The 15,935-nt window shown below is 38.0% G+C and overlaps 1 protein-coding gene across 3 annotated transcripts in view; it reads left to right on the forward strand.

Annotated features, from left to right (window-relative positions):
- Positions 1 to 15,935, forward strand: part of LOC123511329 (solute carrier family 35 member E1 homolog) — a 194,182-nt gene that overhangs the window by 156,966 nt on the left and 21,281 nt on the right. The gene's annotated exons all lie outside the window — the stretch shown is intronic.

Raw genomic sequence — 15,935 nt, forward strand, 5'->3', positions numbered from 1 at the left:
GATTTAAAAAAGGCCTTTGATAAGGTACCACACCGGAGACTGATCTGGAAACTTGAAATGGTAGGAGGAGTGCATGGCAGTTTACTAAAATGGATGGAAGACTTTTGGTAGGAAGAGAAATGAGAACAATAATTAAGGACAGACCATCAGAATGGGGATTGGTGGAGAGTGGAGTTCCACAGGGATCAGTGTTGGCACCAGTAATGTTCGCGGTCTACATAAATGACATGGTGGATGGGGTGTCCAGTTATGTGAGCCTATTTGCAGACGATGCAAAATTGTTAAGAAAAGTGAGATGTGACAAAGATTGCGAACTACTCCAGGAAGACTTGGACAGAATATGGAAATGGAGCTGTACATGGCAAATGGAGTTCAACACGACAAAATGCAAGAAAATAGAGTTTGGCAAGAGTGAAAGAAGAATCAGGAGTATGTACAAGATAGGAAATGAAGACATAAAACCAGTCATGAAGAAAAAGACCTTGGGGTGACAATTACCAATGACCTATCGCCAGAGAGACATATAAACAAAATAATTGGAGAAGTATTGAACTTATTGAGGAACATAAGAGTGGCGTTCGTATATTTAGATGAAGAAATGATGAAGAAAATAATTACTGCAATGATAAGACCGAGGCTTGAATATGCAACAATACAGTGGGCTCGAACTTAAAGAAACACATAAGGAAACTAGAGAAAGTACAGAGGGCTGCAACAAAATGGTGCCTGACTTAAGAGATTTGACTTATGAAGACAGACTGAAAAGAATGCAACTTCCGACCCTGGAAAACAGAAGAGAAAGGGGAGACCTGATAGCAATATACAGAGTGATGATTGGCATGGAAAAATGGATAGGGAAGATCTGTGTATGTGGAATGAAAGAATGTCGAGAGGGCATGGGAAAAACTAAAATGGCCACTTATAGGAGAGATGTGAAAAATATAGCTTCCCTCATAGAAGGGTGGAAGCATGGAATAGTTTAGACGTGGAAGTGGTCAACGCAAGGAATATTCATGATTTTAAGAAAAAGCTGGACATTAATAGATATGGAGACGGGACAACACGAGCATAGCTCTTTTCCCGTATGTTACAATTAGGTAAATACAATTAGGTAAATACACACACACACACACACACACACACACACACACACACTCTCTCTCTCTCTCTCTCTCTCTCTCTCTCTCACACACACACACACACACACACACACACACACACACACACACACACAGGCTAGCTAGCCAGCAGGAAACAACAAGGAAGATTTGGTTGAGAAGAGATCTCGGTGAAAAGGAAAGAGAAATGTTAAATGAGTTGAGAAAGGAGGCTTTGAAAAAAAATGAAGAGAGGACAGAAGAGGAGAAGAAAGAGTTTTTCTGGAGAATCTTGGATATGAGACTGAGGAAGTGGTTCATAAAGAAAAGTACAGCAAGAAAGGACTAAAGAAACTTACGATGAGCGGATTGTAATGTATTCCAACATAAATGGAGTGATATGAGGAATTTTAGAACTCAACGATTACTTGAGGACAAGAACCCAGATATTGTGGGTCTTACTGAAACAAAACTGAGAGAGGAGAAGACCTGATAATGGTTGGAGAAGGAAATATAATGTTTGGAAAAGAAATAGAGTAGGTAAGATGGGAGGAGGAGTGATGTTGCTGGTTAAAAAAGATATAAAGGTGGATCAAGTGAAAGAAGGTATGGGAAAGGCAGAAGTGCTAAAGATCAGAGCAGAAACTAATGAAGGAAAAAGAGGCACTACATAGTGGTGTACGTACCACCTAAGACAAATGCATGGTCAGTACAGGAATATGAAGAAATGATAAGTGATACAGGAACATGTCTGGAAGAAATGTTGGGTGGCTGTGAACGAACTATAATGATGGGAGATTTTAATTGTAAAGAGGTGTGTTGGGAGGACTGGTCAATGGAAGGATCAGAGACAACATGGGGAAATACACTATTGACACTGGCAATGGAAAATGTGTTAACTCAGTGGATCAAAGAAGATACTAGGTTTGGAGGAGAGGGAGCATCGTCAAGACTGGACTTGGTCTTTAGTACAGAGCCAATGGTCATTGAGGAGATGAGGGTGGAGTGCCCTTTAGCAAAGAGTGATCATGCAATTTTGGAGTTCAAGGTGATAGATGAAGAGAAATCTAGAAGAAATGAAGAATATAAAGTGGGAAGATGGAATTATGCCAAGACAGATTTTGGAAACCTAAAGAAATTCTTTCAAGAGACAAATTGGATGAAATTCAAGAGTGCTAAGGAGCAAATGAAAAGTGGAAGGAATTTATAAAAATATACAAAGAAGGTGAGAAAAATTTGTACCAATAAGACAACATAGAGAAGTTGGAAAGCAGGACTGGTTTAACGATAGATGTGAAAAGGCTAGAACAAGAAAAGAGGATGCATGGAAGAGGTGGAGAAGGAAAAGACGGATTAAGCAGTGGGAAAGTTACAAAAGAGCAAGAAATGAATATGTGTTGATTAGAAGAGAAGAAAGAAAGAAACAAGAAAAGGATATAATTGATAAATGTAAAGACCAACCAAGGCTTTTTACAGACATGTGAACAACAACATCAAAAATAGAGAAAGTATTGAAAGTTTAGAAGTAAATGGAGTATGCAGTGAGGATCCCAGGAAATGGCAGAGGCTATGAATGGATGCTTTGGAAGGTATTCACAAAGGAGACTGCTTTTGACAAACCACTGGTAATGGAACAGAAAGGGATTATGAAGGAGTTTCAAGTAACTGTGGAGGAGATCAAGAATATGATGGGGAGTTTAGAAGTGAGAAAAGCTGTGGGACCTGATGGGGTATCAGGATGGATTTTAAGAGAATGCAGGAGCAACTGGCAGAAAATGTTTGTGAAGTAATTGATGCCTCATTAAGGAAGGTGTAGTGCCCCAAGACTGGAAAAGAGCTAACATTGTCCCAATCTATAAATCAGGTAACAAGAGAGACCCATTGAACTATAGACCAGTGTCACTTACAAGTGTGGTAGCTAAGATGTGTGAGAGGGTGGTGAAGAATAGATGGACAGACTTCTTGGAGAAAAATGACATACTTTGTGAGTGTCAATTTGGTTTTAGAAAAGGGCGTTCATGCACGACAAACCTGATATGTTACTATTCGAGGGTGATAGATGTAATACAGGAAAGAGATGGTTGGGCTGATGGAATATATCTGGATTTAAAAAAGGCCTTTGATAAGGTACCACACCGGAGACTGATCTGGAAACTTGAAATGGTAGGAGGAGTGCATGGCAGTTTACTAAAATGGATGGAAGACTTTTGGTAGGAAGAGAAATGAGAACAATAATTAAGGACAGACCATCAGAATGGGGATTGGTGGAGAGTGGAGTTCCACAGGGATCAGTGTTGGCACCAGTAATGTTCGCGGTCTACATAAATGACATGGTGGATGGGGTGTCCAGTTATGTGAGCCTATTTGCAGACGATGCAAAATTGTTAAGAAAAGTGAGATGTGACAAAGATTGCGAACTACTCCAGGAAGACTTGGACAGAATATGGAAATGGAGCTGTACATGGCAAATGGAGTTCAACACGACAAAATGCAAGAAAATAGAGTTTGGCAAGAGTGAAAGAAGAATCAGGAGTATGTACAAGATAGGAAATGAAGACATAAAACCAGTCATGAAGAAAAAGACCTTGGGGTGACAATTACCAATGACCTATCGCCAGAGAGACATATAAACAAAATAATTGGAGAAGTATTGAACTTATTGAGGAACATAAGAGTGGCGTTCAGATATTTAGATGAAGAAATGATGAAGAAAATAATTACTGCAATGATAAGACCGAGGCTTGAATATGCAACAATACAGTGGGCTCGAACTTAAAGAAACACATAAGGAAACTAGAGAAAGTACAGAGGGCTGCAACAAAAATGGTGCCTGACTTAAGAGATTTGACTTATGAAGACAGACTGAAAAGAATGCAACTTCCGACCCTGGAAAACAGAAGAGAAAGGGGAGACCTGATAGCAATATACAGAGTGATGATTGGCATGGAAAAATGGATAGGAAGATCTGTGTATGTGGAATGAAAGAATGTCGAGAGGGCATGGGAAAAACTAAAATGGCCACTTATAGGAGAGATGTGAAAAAATATAGCTTCCCTCATAGAAGGGTGGAAGCATGGAATAGTTTAGACATGGAAGTGGTCAACGCAAGGAATATTCATGATTTTAAGAAAAAGCTGGACATTAATAGATATGGAGACGGGACAACACGAGCATAGCTCTTTTCCCGTATGTTACAATTAGGTAAATACACACACATTTATTGGCACAATACTTTTCCTCATTTATATTAACGACATGCCAGAAGGAGTGAACAGCTACATAAATTTGTTTGCGGATGATACAAAACTGTGCAGAGTTATAAAGCAAAAGGAGGATTGTGAAATACTGCAAGAAGACCTAAATAAGATCTAGGAATGGAGTAAGAAGTGGGAAATGGAATTCAATGTGAACAAAAGCCATGTCATAGAAATGGGAAAGAGTGAAAGACGACCTGTGGGAATCTATAAGATGGGAGATGGAGTAGAACTGGAGAAAGTTAAAAGGAATATTGGAGTAGCATTTCACTACATGGACAAAGAAATGATGAAGAAATTGATAAATACTATAATAAGACCTAGATTGGGATATGCAGGAGTAGTGTGGACTCATAAAAAGAAACACATAAGAAAATTGGAGGCTACAAAAATGGATACAAGAATGGTCCCAGAACTTGAAGGGATGACATATGAGGAGAGACTAAAGGCTGGATCTACCAACCTTGGAACAAAGAAGAGAGAGGAGACCTGATACAAGTCTATAAATTGATCAACGGAATGGACCAAGTGGATAATGAGAAACTGATCTTGAGAGAAGAATATGACATGAAGCACAAGATCGCATAGTAAAAAGCTAGAAAGGGAAGATGTCTGAGAGATATTAAAAATATAGTTTCCATAGATGTATTGAGGCGTGGAACAGTTTAGATGAAGAAGTAGTATCTGCAACGAGTGTGCACACTTTTAAAGAAGATTGGATAAGTGTAGATATGGAGACGGGCCACAGAGCATAAAGCCCAGGCCCTGTAAAACTACAACTAGGTAAATACACACACACACACACACACACACACGGAAGACTGGCTGGGTGACCAGCAGGCAGGAGGAAAACATTATCTCTCTCTCTCTCTCTCTCTCTCTCTCTCTGTCTCTCTCTCTCTCATCTTGGATGGGAAATTGTACACTGATGAGAGAGAGAGAGAGAGAGAGAGAGAGAGAAAGATTCAGGAAATAACATTCCTCATATCAAGTTTCAGGCAAATAACATCTCTCTCTCTCTCTCTCTCTCTCTCTCTCTCTCTCTCTCTCTCTCTCTCTCTCTCTCTCTCTCACACAGAAACACACACGCACACAGAGACTTTGAAGGTTTTATAACTACGCCAAAAGGACTGGAGAAATTAGATATGGATGCAAGAATCCAGGCACTGGAAAGTAAGTTCCTAAACATTTTGTCCATAGAAGAAAAACTGGATAGAGTTCTAGCCAAGAAAGATTCGTTCAAAAAAGAGATCTATTTGTTAACGTTAGTGAATAAAGAGCTATTGAAGGAAAAAGTAGAGATGGAGAAAGAAAACCAACAACTAAGGAAACAATGTGAAGAGATGAAGGCTAAACTCTTAGAAATGGAGATGAAAATATCCGAAGGGGACTTGAGGAAGGAGGAATGCCTTAATCTAATTCATACCAGGATGGAAGAAGTGAACCATGAACATCAGGAGGTACAAAAGTCGTTTAGGGAGATAGTAAAAAAGCAAGAAGAGGAAAATAAAGGGATTACGCAGAGGGAAATGGTAAAGGCACTAAAGGAAAATGAGTATGTGGTGAGAGATATTGCTGAAAAGAAAAAATGTGTGATCATAATAGGATTTAGGGAAGAAACTAACAGGAGGGATAAGGAAAATGACAGAATTAAGTCTTTACTGAACAGGATCTCTGTGGAAGAAGAGAACCTATATGCTGAGGTAGGAGAAAGTGTGAGATTGGGAGCTTTTGAGGAAGGCAAGAATAGACCATTAAAATTTAAATTAAAGTCTCAGGTGGCAGCAGAGGCCTTGTTGAGGAGGGCTTGGAAACTTAAGGACTCTGAGGAAACCAAAACAATTTACATAAGAAGAAATATGTCACCGGATGAACGAATGAAAATGAAGGAGCTTGTAACTGAAGTGAAGGAGAGGAATGACGAAAGAACAGAGGAGGAAAAGACCAAGTTTTTTTGGAGGATGAAGAATGGGAGTCTAAAGAAGTGGTGGATAAAACAGACGGAATAGACATTACATGGAAGAATGAGACTAGGAATGGAATAAAAGTGACTTACACGAACATAGATGGATTTCTGTCTAAGTGGCTAGAATGTATGGATTACCTAAGAAATAACGAACCGGACATAATGTGTGTAGTGGAAACAAAGCTAAGGCCCAAAATAAAGCTAGACTGGTTTGTTGTAAAACACTACAAAGTATGGAGAAATGATAGAAAAAATAAAGGAGGTGGTGGTATAATGGTTCTTACTAAGGAAGATCTGATAGTGAAGGAGGTGAACTATAGTAAGAGAAATGAGGAAGTGATAAGTATGCTTATAACAGATGGCAAGAGGGACATTAATATTATAACAGTATACATACCACCCAGAACCAGTGCTTGGGAATATGAACAGTACCAAATGGTGATGAGAAATACTCTAGACAGAATGAAGCAAGAACTCATCAGAAAGGATAGAGTGATGATAGTTGGAGACTTTAATTGCAAAGAAATAGTGTGGGAAGACTACGAAGTGGTGAACGGTGGTGAGTGGGCAGAAGAATTGTTAAAGGTAGCAACAAATAACTTGATGACACAGTGGGTGAGATCACCAACAAGGTGCAGGGGACAAGATGTTGCAGCAAGGTTGGATTTGGTATTTACCAGGGCATCTCTAAAAGAGGAAATTGAACATGAATGTCCCTTGGGAAAAGCGATCATGATGTCCTAAGCTTTGAGCTGGATACGGAATTAAGCACGAATAAGATTGTGGAACGCAGGAGGAAAAATTAAATTATACTAGGGCAAATTATAACCATATAAGGGAGTTCTTTAATGAAATTGACTGGTCCGTGGTATACCAGGAAAGGGATATGCAATTGAAATACGATAAATTTATGGATTTGTATAACTCTGCTGTGAAAAGTTTGTGCCATATCACAGAAAGAGGACTTTAAATAATAAACAGTGGTTTAATAGAAATTGTGAAGAAGCAAAAAGAACAAAGAAAAGGCATGGAAGAAACTTAAGAAAAACAGTGATGTATTATCAAGAGAAGTCTACAAAACAGCAAGGAATAGATATGTTGAAGTAAGGAGAACAGCACAGAAGGAATATGAACAGAGGGTGGTGGAAAACTGTGATAGTGACCCAAAATGTTTTACAAATTCATAAATGGAAAACTAAATAAAAGGGAGGCAATAGAAAAGGTAAAAACGGGAAGAAGTATATGAAGATGCTGGAGATATAGCTGAAATTTTGAACGACAACTTTTGCAAAGTGTTTACAAAGGAGGAGCATTTTATGGGAGGAAGGCCTACGGAAATAAAGCAAATGCAGGACATCATGGTTACTAAGGAAGATGTAAGGAAAATTATAAGCAATCTGGATATTAATAAATCAATGGGGCCTGATGGCATATCTGGGAGGTTGCTAAATGAATGTAAGGATCAATTGTTGAACCCCGTATTTGATATTGTGGAAACCTCCATACGAACAGGATTAGTCCCGAAAGAGTGGAAAAGAGCTGACATTGTGCCTATATATAAGAATGGTAGTAGAATGGAACCGCTAAATTATAGACCAGTATCGTTGACTAGTATATTGTGCAAGGTATGTGAAGAAGTAATTAAAGCTAAGTGGAGTGAGTATCTAGAAAGTGAAAACATTCTGAGTGAAAGGCAGTTTGGTTTCAGAAAAGGAAGATCGTGTATCCAATTTATTATGTTTTTATTCAAGAGTGACTGACATACTACAACATAGAGAGGGATGGGTGGATGCTATCTACCTGGACTTGAGAAAGGCCTTTGATAAAGTACCACACAATAGACTGATGTGGAAACTAAAGATGATTGGAGGAGTAAATGATAAACTAGCAAAATGGATGGAAAATTACTTAATGGGAAGAGAAATGAGAACAGTGGTGAGAGGAAGGAAGTCCGAGTGGAAGAAGGTAACCAGTGGAGTTCCACAAGGGTCAGTGCTGGGTCCCATCATGTTTTTGATTTATGTTAATGATATGCCAGTAGGAATTGACAGTTACATGAACATGTTTGCGGACGATACTAAAATTATGAGGAGAGTAAAGAATGTGGAAGATTGTAACAAGTTACAGGAAGATCTTGATAAAATATATGAGTGGAGTAAGGAGTGGCAGATGGAATTTAATATAGACAAGACCCATGTTATGAAAATGGGAAGAAGTAGATACAGACCAAACAGGGATTACAGGCTGGGTGATGAGAAAATTAAAGAGACCAATGAGGAGAAAGACTTAGGAGTAACCGTGCAAAACACCTTGTCACCGGAGAAACACATTAACAAGATTTTTTGGAAAACATACAACATGCTTCAAAATATTGGCCTTGCATTCCACTACCTAGATGAAGGAATGATGAAGAAGATATTATGTACCTTAATAAGACCCCAGTTAGAATATGCAGCATGTGTCTGGTCACTGCATATGAAGAAAAATGTGAAGAAGGTGGAAAGGGTACAGAGGCTGGCAACAAGGATGGTACCAGGACTCAGGGAGTTAGACTATGAGGAAAGACTGAGGAAGCTGGGGCTGACCACATTAGAAGAGAGAAGAACAAGAGGAGACATGATAACTATGTATAAATTGGTGAACAAGATTGACATACTGGACAGAGAGTTGATAAAGGTGACCACAAGTAATCATCTCTGAGGACATGGAAAAAAGCTAATAAAGGACATCTGTCTAAATGACGTGAGAAAGTACAGTTTCCCGCATCGTAGCATTGATAAGTGGAATAAACGGAGCAGTGATGTCGTTGATGCAGTGTGTGTCAATCAGATGAAAGAGAGATATGACAGGAATGGACAAGGAGACAGGTCACAGAGAGCTTAGCTCGGGCCCTGTAATACACAAATAAGTAAATACAAATAGGTAAATACACGCACACGCACACGTAATGGGGAAGACTGGCTGGGTCACCAGCAAACGACCGAGGTGAATTACACACGCTTTCATGCGCCAACCTGTTAGTTGATTCTCTCTCTCTCTCTCTCTCTCTCTCTCTCTCTCTCTCTCTCTCTCTCTCTCTGACAAGTTACCTTCTACCATTTTATTATAAAATCGAATATAATGAAAAAATTAACATGAAAGAACGATAGGTAATATTTTTTTTCACTTTCCGAGTCCTCACTAATGTCTTCGCTTTCTTCAGTTTCTTCTTCTAAATATTCACTGTCACTGTCTTCAAACTCAGAAGCACTGCTAAATACATATGTTCTGACCTGTACCATGGTGAGTTATGATCTGAGATCCTTCGCTCTTATCAGGATGTCTCTTCGCACTTATCATGGTGCTTTCCACCCGGCGGGTCGCTGGAGTTGCCAAGTGTCGCCTGGAGAAAGGGAAAATAGCTTAGTTACCGCTAAATTTCCAGAGCTATAGTGACAACACTACATGTGGAAACATGCCAGACACTTCCACTCACCATCTGACTCGAGAAACCGCGCTTGGAGCTCAAAATTGAGGCGCGAAAATTCTTGATTACGGGTATGATCGTTATCGCTACGGACGCATTGATGCAATCGTATATATACGATTGCCGGAAGGAAAGGGTTAAAGGAGTGCATTAGGAGGAAAGGAAAGCCCATCGACTATTAAGCGATGGTAAGTACCGATTTGACTTTTTTTTTCAATATTATTAATACTGTTTATCAACAGAGTCGGCGCCGCATAATGCAATGACCGCACTGTATATATATATATATATATATATATATATATATATATATATATATATATATATATATATATATATATATATATATATATATATATATATATATATATATATATATATATATATATATATATATATATATATATATATATATATATATATATATATATATATATATATATATATATATATATATATATACAGTAAGGTCTCGGTTTACGTCAGAGTTACGTTCCTGAAACATGACGTAAGTCAATTTTGTACGTAACTCGAGTTTCCGTACATTTCAAAGCATATTATCAAGTTTTCAACCAATCATTGTTTATGGTCATTCAGGTAAGTTAAAGGTTGTATTGTTATATTATTTAGAACTATGTAGGAATATGAAACACAAGCTTGTTTTTGTTGTTGATTAGGGCCACGAACACAAAGGACTGCAGATTGCCGAGAGGGGTGGACGCCTGAGGCCGCCAGGAGGGTGGGCAGGTCGAATGTTGTGACGCCCAGGGCGGACAGCTGGGAGCGCAGTGCAGTGCAGTGGGAGTAGAAGCGTGGGCAGCGGGGCAGGAAATGCAATAGGAAAGGGCAATAGGGATCAGCAGACAGGCGCAGACGGTGCAAGTCAGCTGCGCCACCATCTTGACTCCATCTAATGTCTCAACTATTTTCAAGTCAGCAGACTCTATTAAGAAGGCTGGTGAGACTGTATCTTCCTTGCAAGCTAAAAGAACCACCTGAACTCATGACTACAATGGATAAAATGAAAAGCCTTGTGGAAATGTAGTACATAAGTTTTGTTAGTGTCTTTCCCATTTCACTCTCCCTCCCTTCATAAATTTAAGATCATCAACATTATAATGACTTAATTAAACTGCCTAAATGTTTGACTTCATAATTTTTACTTTCATTAAACCTTTCATTGTACTATGAAGCACTCTCGCTTTGTTTACTCTCAATGGAAGTTCAAGTCAGGGGTTAAACTTGTTATAATCAGTTCGCTTAACGAAGTTTCGCTTAACAAAGATTTTTTTTAGGAACGGAACTCCTTCGTTAAGTGGGGGTTGCCTGTATATATATATATATATATATATATATATATATATATATATATATATATATATATATATATATATATATATATATATATATATATATATATATATATATATACAGTCAACCCTCGGCTATCGCGACTTCGGCTATCACGTTTTATTGCTATCGCGCACCCATGAAAAGCTGCTAATATTTCATTATCGCGACCTCAGTTGCCTGCTATCGCGCGCCCCGCTATGACATAATGGAATATCTGAGCACTTATTGGCCAAAACCGCCTTCCCGCCAAGATCATTTCGGCTATCGCGTTTTCGGCTATAGCGCGGCTATTTCGGCCCCAATTGGGCCTTTGTTAAGAGAATTTTTTTTAAGCGAACCAATTATAACAAGTTTAACCCCTGACTTGAGCTTCCATTGAAAGTAAACGAAGTGAGAGTGCATCATAGTACAGTAAAAAGTTTAATGAAAATAAAAATTATGAAGTTAAATATTTAAGCAGTTCAATTTAAGACTAAGTCATTATAATGTACACTCGACCCTCGAAACAACGGACAAATGCGTGCACGACCCTGTCTGTAGATTGCAAAAGTCTGTTCTTAGCAAAAGTACGTATAAAACTCTATATGATGTACGTAAAATACGTAAAATTTTCTAATTTTCGTATTAGTTCTAGCTTAGCAACCACTGGAAGAACCTTTCGATTACGCTTCACTGGTTTACTACGTTTAGGTGGCATTTTGGATAGGTTAAGCACTCGTGGGAAAGGTAGAAATGCCGTGGTAAGCACTGGACAATGTTCGCTGTTGCTTGAAAACGCACGGACTGAAGATTGAACATGGCGGCCAACAGCTGATGACGCGACCGACCCGCTACCTACCGGACAATAATTTGCCGGGAACGGACAATCGCGCGCATTTTAATATTCGTCCGTAGATTAAACCAGACTCCAGAATTTGTCCGTAGTTTCCGAAATCCGTTGATGGGAGGTCCGTTGTTTCGAGGGTCGAGTGTTCACTAATGTATGTATGTAAGTAACTTTACAATGTTGATGATCGTAAATTTATGAAGGGAAGGAGAGTGGAGTGGGAAATACACTAGCTGGCAACCTGTGGAATGTAAACAAAGGGTGCATCATTGTACCGCATACAAAACTTATGTACCACATTTCCACAAGGCTATCCATTTTATCCATTGCAGAGTCATGAGTTCAGGTGGTTCTGTTAGCTTGCAAGGAAGATATGATCTCACCAACCTTAATAGAGTCTGCTGACTTGAAAATGGTATACAGTAGATGGAGTCAAGCCATGGTGGGAAGCAATGCTATTAGTTTTCTTGCCTCCCTCGTGTCTGTGAATAATATTCACTTCGAGAGCAAGACTTCCTGGTCTTTTTAGCAATGCTAGGCGAGATTGCAGGGCATTTTGGTGGCATGTAGAGCGAGGGAAGACGAGCTGCTGCCAACGCTGTTATTGTTTTAAGGTTGTTATTCGATGACTCGATATCAATATCGGTTTTTTGGCTCTCCCATTGCTATTTTTTCACCGAATTCAATAATATTTATACACAAGGTGTACGTTTATGGTGTACGTCTTCAGTGTTAATTTGGTACACAAATGTGGCGTAGTTTTTTTGCAATAAATATTTTTTCGGCGATAAGAAAATAATTCAAAATACCATTATAGAATCAAAACTAATAACAGTGTGGCAATTTACTCTTAACCACATATAATATACATAACAACAAATAAATGTAAGCATCGGCATACACATAACCTATGTTATAACAATTTCATTACACGCCAAATTGTTACCTTTTTTTTTCATAAAGAATTTGAGTTTATAAGCCTGTTGTAAATTTATTTGAGTGAGTTCATGCATTATCATGCTTGCATTTGTTAAGATGAGGTTCTTGATCATTTTGCTGCAAAAATTTTTGAAATTGACCAATTACTGAAAAAGTTATTCAACAATATATGCTGAAAAACAAAGTCGAGAAAAACAAATTTTTCTGTGAACATCTTCAAAACCCCCACGTAACTCGCTTCCTCACTCAGGGCAACGGTTTCCTAGCGGGTGGGCTTTAAGATAGGAGGTACCCTAAAAAGTATCCCCTTTAGCCCATAAATTCTCGTGAAAAGCCCACGTTATAAAAAAAATAAATAACTCACTCCAATATGTACCAAACTCAGATATGTTATTACATAATCCCTTGACAATTGCTTGGAGGCTGGTAGTGGCTGTTTAGATAGTTTCAGGCCATGTTACATCATGGCCTTACACGTGGCAGTCACAATTTGGGAACCCAACACGTGTAAAATACGATCAACAGGTAGGCTGCACGCACGCACACTCCCTAAGGCTGTATCGATTGGTACTGAGGGAGTAGCGTCTTCCTCACCCTCACTGCCTGATACTAAACTATCGTACATCACGCAAAAAAAAATAAAACAGCTCAAAAAGGGAAATAAATACAAGCAAAACAAAGACTAGAAGAAAAAGGGGCGTATGCACGCTTGGGTATTTAAAGGGCCGGCCCTTTAAACCCGCCATTACCAGGTAAGCAGTGCGTTATCGCCTGGCAACCGGCCATGGCTTCCTCTCCAGAGACGAACCCAAGTACCAAGTTTCCAATTTTTCAATTTTTTTTTACCAAATTAACGAATTACCACCTTAAACTAGGGGGAGTGAGTGGTGCGCTTTTTGTCCATGAGAGGTGCTGGCGTATTCAAAAGCCTGTCGGTTTGCATGATAAGGCGGGGATTTCAAACTTGGAAAAAAATTATCTGGATAAAATTTTGTTGAAGGGAGTTTGGTGTTCGTTAAACGAGCAGATGGTAGTAAAAGGAAACCTTCATTGTTATGAAATTTTGTTATGTGAACCTTCATTAAGAGGGGTTGCCTGTATATATATATATATATATATATATATATATATATATATATATATATATATATATATATATATATATATATATATATATATATATATATATATATATATATATATATATATATATATATATATATATATATATATATATATATAAATACATATACAGAAATACTCCGCTTAACGAACAGGATAGGGGATGTCAAAGCTGTTCATAGAGTGCAAATAATGGAAATAGGGATGATGCATTCTGGGTTGGTCCCCAACATACCACATGGGTTTAAAATAAAAAATTATATATTTTTCTAATAGCTTTTTACAAACCTTGCCCCCAAGAAAGGATTGTTTTGTAATGCATAAAGTAAAATCTTACATAGAATACCAAAAAATAAAGTAGAGATAAGATCGGCCAAAGACTCACGGCGGTTCAGCCGCTTCTTCTTCTTCTTGTGACCCTTTTAGCCTGCGTGTTGTCTTCCACCATGATATTAAATTTATGTTTCCACTCTATTGCCTGCTATAATGGATATCATATCTTAGTATTCATATATGCTTGTGCCATGAGTATAACCTCAACTCTGTGGCACTGAGTGATAGTGAATTACTAATGAAATACTGCGGTATTTCATTAGTAAATCCTTTTTTGGGGCCAAGGTTTGTAAAAAGCTAATAGAAATGTTTTTTATTTTTAATGCATATATAAGACAGAGCAACCTGATAGCAACCTTGGCACCGTCCCTCCAAGCGTTCATGGAAGCTATTTCGCAGCAGGAGGTTGCTCTGAAGTTGTTAAAGAATCTTGGATCCAGCTCCAGGAGCGCTAGAGACAGGCAGGGAGCCAGACAATCACAGCAAAGCTGCCGCATTTGGTCCCTCACCTGGCAAATTTAAACCCAGAAAATTCGTTAAAACAGATGTGGTTGTACGTTATGCGGACTTTTTGGTCTAACTTTATATATATAGTACGTTAAACTGGAAATTCGTTAGACGAACGTTCGTTAAGCTATAAGTATAGGTGTTTACCTATACTTATAGAATATTTTCTGTTTAGAATTGTGTAATCTTGCAGTAGTTAAATTTTCCAGAGAAACTCGTGAATCACCCTGTATAATTTTTTTTTTTTTTTTTTTTTTTTTTTACCCATGTGGTATGTTGGGGACCAGCCCAGAACGCATCCCCCACCTATTTCCATTATTTCCTATGGGAAAATTACGCCCACTTAACGAATTCTTGCTCTCTGAACAGCTTTGACACCCCTATCCTGTTCGTTAAGCGGAGTATTACTGTATATATATATATATATATATATATATATATATATATATATATATATATATATATATATATATATATATATATATATATATATATATATATATATATATATATATATATATATATATATATATATATATATATATATATATATATATATATATATATATATATATATATATATATATATATATATATATATATATATATATATATATATATATAATAATATAATGTTATTGAAGTCTATAGGAACTTGAGCATTATTCTTTTTTTAAAGCTTTTGTATTTGTCGCACAAGGGTGCATTTGTCTGGATGTAGATTCTGGAAGAGTGAGCCAAAATCTATATTGCTCTCGAGACGTCTTTCAGTCTTGTCTGGACCATCTTCAGAAGAGTGAGTAGACTGGGCTAGTAGAGTCCCTTATGACTGCTCGTGGCAGATGTGGTAGGTGTGTGGGCCTGTGAGAGCCAATCAGCTTACAGCTTTGCCGGAGGTAAGGGGTGGCTGTTTGGAGGGCAGAGAAACTTCTGGTTGCTGTTAGATGTTGATAGTAGGTTTCTCTAAATATATGAGCATAACTTCGGTCATCTTGAGTTTCTTGATGTCATTAACTTTATCAAGGATTTCAGCATTTTGCTCCATGTGTTTTCTCTTTAGCTCGATGCCGTG

Source organism: Portunus trituberculatus, chromosome 31, assembly GCF_017591435.1.
Source record: "Portunus trituberculatus isolate SZX2019 chromosome 31, ASM1759143v1, whole genome shotgun sequence".
NCBI lineage: Eukaryota > Metazoa > Arthropoda > Malacostraca > Decapoda > Portunidae > Portunus > Portunus trituberculatus.